At 37.5% G+C, this 6,000-nt stretch overlaps 1 long non-coding RNA gene across 1 annotated transcript in view; it reads right to left on the reverse strand.

Annotated features, from left to right (window-relative positions):
- The window catches only part of LOC145979732 (uncharacterized), a 43,593-nt gene extending 37,841 nt beyond the window's left edge, over window positions 1–5,752 (reverse strand). The window contains exon 1 of the long non-coding RNA XR_014440810.1: window positions 5,676–5,752. This is a non-coding gene — a long non-coding RNA (uncharacterized LOC145979732). The remainder of the gene's footprint in view (window positions 1–5,675) is intronic.
- Window positions 5,753–6,000: the final 248 nt, after the last annotated feature.

Here is a 6,000-nt window from a genome sequence, read left to right on the forward strand (position 1 = left end):
CTTAGAAAATTTTCGGTACATTTTTTTTTTTGTTCCATGACGACCTATGTTTATTTTGGTATGGGAGGACAGAGGACACCGAGACTCGACCGACACACTAAACCCAACCTCTCTACGCGTACTCTACGTCACCAAAAAAGGTTAAAGGTTCCAAATAACAATAGTTAGAGTTTCCCCAATCTAGTAAAGTGGATTGGTTGAAATCTCCAAGGCGTATTTTGCATTTTTTTTTTTCAAATATGAACACGTTAAAACTGAACTGTCTCGGATTTTTGAGTTTTGTATTCGCCCTGAGAAAATTCTATATAAAATAACATACCTGAAAATTCTATTGACAGTAGATTGAATTTTTGAGTTTTGTAATCACTCCAAGAAATTCTATATAAAATAACATACCTGAAAATTGTATCGCTATATACTAGACTTTTTGATTTCTGTGATTTTGGAGAAAGCAATGGCATCCACCACCAGTTTCAATCGTAAAAATGATAAAACTGAATGTGTTACTTGTGGGAAGCTAATCTCAAGGAACAATTTATTGGTACACAGGGCAAGATGTAGCGAAACAGGTTCGAGAATTAATCGTTCGTCACCTTCTAAGTCTTGTGCTCGATGCGGAAAGATGATTAGCATTACAAATTTAAGTAAACACCTGAAAATTTGCAAACCATCGACCGAACAAGGAACATTGAAAAGAAAAATCGATGATCCAGGAACCGAAGCTTCTACTTCCAAACAAGTTAAATTATCGGATGAACGAAAACCAATTAGATCTGCATTCAACCGTCATATTCAGGATTTCTCTTTTACTTCGGAACCAGGCTGCGACATTCTTAGTTTCTTGCGTGAAACGAAAACATCCGTGATAAATATTCTAAAAAATAAATTGGAAAATAATTCCATAAAAGTATACGTTGATCTATTTTCTGAATACGAAAAAGTCGATGGTACAACAAGTATTTTTTATCATCGTACAAAAAACCAGGCTCTTCATTTTGCGGATGTCGGTAATTTGGACGGATTTTATTCTGATCTTTCAAATGAACTGGTTAAGAAACACGATCTTCGAGGCTAAAGGGTCGGGATGGTCTCTGTGTGGAAGTCCTCACACGTTAACGGGATGCACGACATGTTTATCCAACATATAGGAATACACGTTGATGATTAAGCGTATTCCTTCTGCATCTCGTGCTCGTGTTTCGAATTTTGATATATCAGAAATGGTCATCGGGTATTCGATGCCAGCCATTGCATTGTCCAGTTCAGGTTCATGGTGCTTGTAATGATAAACCTGTTCTGGATGATTTGACCAATGAATCGGGTGAAGTTCCGCCAACACACACCAAAGAAAACATTTATCATCTATATTTTGAATATTCAGCACAGCTTTTTTATTTTTAATATCCACTGGAAGAGGAACGTAGCTGGATGCACGAAGAGGCGAGAATTGGTTCACGTAAACGGTTAACGTGTGAGGACTTCCACACAGAGACCATCCCGACCCTTTAGCCTCGAAATCGTCGTGTTTCTTAACCAGTTCATTTGAAAGATCAGAATAAAATCCGTCCAAATTACCGACATCCGCCAAATGAAGAGCCTGGTTTTTTGTACGATGATAAAAAATACTTGTTGTACCATCGACTTTTTCGTATTCAGAAAATAGGTCAACGTATACTTTTATGGAATTATTTTCCAATTTATTTTTTAGAATATTTATCACGGATGTTTTCGTTTCACGCAAGAAACTAAGAATGTCGCATTGTAGCATTTTTTGTGTGCGAATACAAAAACTCAAGAATTCAATCTACTGTGAATACAATTTTCAGGTATGTTATTTTATATAGAATTTCTTGAGGTGATTACAAAACTCAAAAAAATCAATCTACTGTGAATATAATTTTCAGGTATGTTATTTTATATAGAATTTTCTCAGGGCGAATACAAAACTCAAAAATCCGAGACAGTTCAGTTTTAACGTGTTCATATTTGAAAAAAAAAATGCAAAATACGCCTTGGAGATTTCAACCAATCCACTTTACTAGATTGGGGAAACTCTAACTATTGTTATTTGGAACCTTTAACCTTTTTTGGTGACGTAGAGTACGCGTAGAGAGGTTGGGTTTAGTGTGTCGGTCGAGTCTCGGTGTCCTCTGTCCTCCCATACCAAAATAAACATAGGTCGTCATGGAACAAAAAAAAATGTACCGAAAATTTTCTAAGTCCAGCGTTAAAAAAATCTTAAATTGCAAATATCTCGAAAATGGTAAGAGTTATCGAAAAAATATATCGAAAAACACCCCCATACGGCATCGTTAGATGCCCCTGTCGATTTTGGAGGTGTAGAATACGTATACCAAGTTTTGGTGGTCCTGGAGTCAAGGGGTAAGAACTTAGCCCACCCCCTCCCAAAAACTTTGATCACTCGTAACTTTTGAACGAATAGTCGTAGAGAGGTCGGGTTTAGTGCGTCGGTCGAGTCTCGGTGTCCTCTGTCCACCCATACCAAAATAAACATAGGTCCTCATGGAACCATTTTTTTTCATCAATCGAAAATTTTTTCCAAGTCCTGCGTTAAAAAAAATCTTAGGACAAAAAAAACCTACAAAGACAGAGACATGGACATATACATTACATATAGACATATACATCACATAGACATTAGACAACTTAACCTAACTTAACCGGGAACACGAGCCCGGGGACAGGGATAGGACCCCGGGAACAGGGTCCAGGGACAGGGGGGGCACCGGGGACAGGGGGTGGTCACTCCACCGCAGCAGTGGTTGAACGCAGCTAATGATCGAATATTGTTTCCAATGTGCTTTGGATACATACATGAACACCATATATATATCAAGAACAACATATACATTAAACAACCCCGTTCAGAATCCGTAGACTCAACACAGAGAAGTAAATATACACACTGTTAAAGACTCCTAGACACGCTGAAAAACTTTCGACCACGACCGGGTTCGAACCTATAGGCCACACGTAGAACGAACAATGACAAGAACGAGTGAACGCCTTAACACGCACGGCTACGGAGGAGAACCGAGAGAGGTCGTGTATAATTGTTCTTATATACCCAACAAAACTCAGAAACTGTCATACGCGAGAGCTATATTTTCCAACAACTATAATTACCCAACACTAGCAACAAGAACAAAAAAAATATATCAATTACTTGTATAATATTAATTAGTAACTTTAGATAATATTAATTATTAGTTTTTAGTTGTAATTAATTTTAAAAAAATAATTAATAACATGTTAGGTGATGATAACCAAGTGCAAAAAGCATTGCAATTTTTTTTTTTACACACAAACAAAGCACCACTTAGTTCACAAAACCTCTAACAGATGGCAGATAGTTACATGGTTCTAGTTAGGATGATGATTTTTGGGTTGTTGGATTGGGGTTGAAGAAGACTATTTGTTGTAGTGACCACAGTATTGTTTTTTTTTTTTTTTTGTGTGTGTGTGTGTGTGTGTTTTCTGTTCTCTTACGAGAATTAATATAGGTTGTCATAGAACCCTCCAATTCATGACTTAGGAAAAATCTGTTTGGTGATTCATCATGTACACCTATATGTGAGAAAAAGTATGAATAGAACCTATGATCGGAAATCCAAAATGGCGACCGGAAGTGGGGTTATCTTGGAAACGGTAAGACTTAGGAAAAATCTGTTTGGTGATTCATCATGTACACCTATATGTGAGAAAAAGTATGAATAGAACCTATGCTCGGAAATCCAAAATGGCGACCGGAAGTGGGGTTATCTTGGAAACGGTAAGACTTAGGAAAAATCTGTTTGGTGATTCATCACGTACGCCTATATGTGAGAAAAAGTATGAATAGAACCTATGATCGGAAATCCAAAATGGCGACCGGAAGTGGGGTTATCTTGGAAACGGTAAGACTTAGGAAAAATCTGTTTGGTGATTCATCATGTACACCTATATGTGAGAAAAAGTATGAATAGAACCTATGCTCGGAAATCCAAAATGGCGACCGGAAGTGGGGTTATCTTGGAAACGGTAAGACTTAGGAAAAATCTGTTTGGTGATTCATCATGTACACCTATATGTAAGGAAAATATGAATAGAACCTATGCTCGGAAATCCAAAATGGCGACCGGAAGTGGGGTTATCTTGGAAACGGTAAGACTTAGGAAAAATCTGTTTGCGAATTCGACGACTCCAAGATCAAAAATGTTTATCTCAAGAATGGGAGGAACGAAGTGTTCCCGCGCGAGAATTACAACCTCGACATGACCAAAGATGATTATCTAAAACTTTACGAAGCTTACACCGCTTACAAGCGCGTGACCGAGGGAAACGTCGACATGTACTACACGCCCAGCGAATTCAAAACCCACAGGCCGATGTTCATCATCAATACCACGAAGCGGAAGCAGGTCGTGGTCAACGATCGCACCAACATCAAGATCGTTTGCGAGTTCCACGACGCGCTGCCTGAAGATACTCTGTGCAGCGTCATCCTGGTCGCCGAGAAGTCCTTCATCCATGACGTGAAGAACGAGAGGGTCACGGAGCAGTTTTAAAAAAAAATCCTAAAAAAATTGCCACATACTAAAAAAAATCAATACATTTTTTTAGGTTATATAAAATATAATGTAAGTTAGTTCGGTGTGCAAATAAAAAAAAATAATAGGTTAAGTTATATCACTGAAGATCGTAAAAAAATCGTAAGATAGGTTAAGTTATATCACGTAAGATCGTGATCGAGTGAGGTGTTGGCAACACTGCGAGAAAATGGGGCTTATGCCTTACAAGAGAAAACCATTAAGGCGAGCTCCACCGAGCCCCACTCCGAGCTCCACTTTCTGACGTTGAACTGTCCATTTGGGTCTACTCTAAAGTAGGTCAAAGCACGTAGAGGCTCTCGTGTAGTTTAGCACGTAATAAAATAAATAGGTTAAGTTATATCACGTAAGATCGTGATATACCTACCAAGTGTGAGGTGGGAAAAAAGGGAAATTTTACTAAAACATCGCTAAACGCTAAAACATCGACAAAAAATTGTCAAAATATGTCAAAAACTGATATTCAATTGATAAAAAAAGGCTACAAATGCATACCTATCAAGTACGAGTGGGAAAAAAGGGAAATGTTACTAAAACATCGCTAAACGCTAAAACATCGACAAAAAATTGTCAAAATATGTCAAAAACTGATATTCAATTGATAAAAAAAAAGAGGCTACAAATGCATACCTACTAAGTACTGCGTAGAAACAACTAACTTACACTACTTACATTTCTAATTACATATTTTTATCAGAAAGGTCACACAAATAGAGGTGCGACTCGTACAAATTGTGACGAGACGGGTTCGTTACAACATTTTGAACTGATTTTGCAATCCAACATTCTTTCGAAATTCCTTCCTACATGAGAACTTTTACCCCACCAGAGGGCAATAAGTACGTTTTCTCCATTCGTTACCAATATATAGGAATTACACAAATATATTGAAAATGTTAATATGAAGCCTATAGAAATTGAAAAAAGAATGATTAAGGTTTGTTAGATATACATTTTAAGATTCTGGCTTCCTTGGTAGCTTACATATATATGGAATCAAAAACTAAGTGCTTACTCTTACCCCGCTATGCTCTATACGAATATAGGTTGATTCCCAATACATACCCCAATATTAAAACGCAGCAAAGATGACTCTCCTCATCGCAGCACTGATATCCCGAGGAGCAATAAACATTTTGTCCACAGGAGACTTCAACTGTCACAACAAAATAATAAATTAGTCAACTGCAAAATGTTATTATTATTATGGATATGTATATTACGTATACATGTGTCACGATACATGATCGGCACAACATCTTCACCCTTGTAATTCACACTATGGCCTCCACTTTTAACTTTAGTTTAGCAAAGTTATATATACACACAGGCCAGTAGCCAGGATTTTATTTCCTGGGGGGTTGTTCATCCCTTATCAGCACAGGCGTCT

Source organism: Lepisma saccharinum, chromosome 26, assembly GCF_977018435.1.
Source record: "Lepisma saccharinum chromosome 26, izLepSacc3.1, whole genome shotgun sequence".
In the NCBI taxonomy this organism is placed as follows: Eukaryota; Metazoa; Arthropoda; class Insecta; order Zygentoma; family Lepismatidae; genus Lepisma; species Lepisma saccharinum.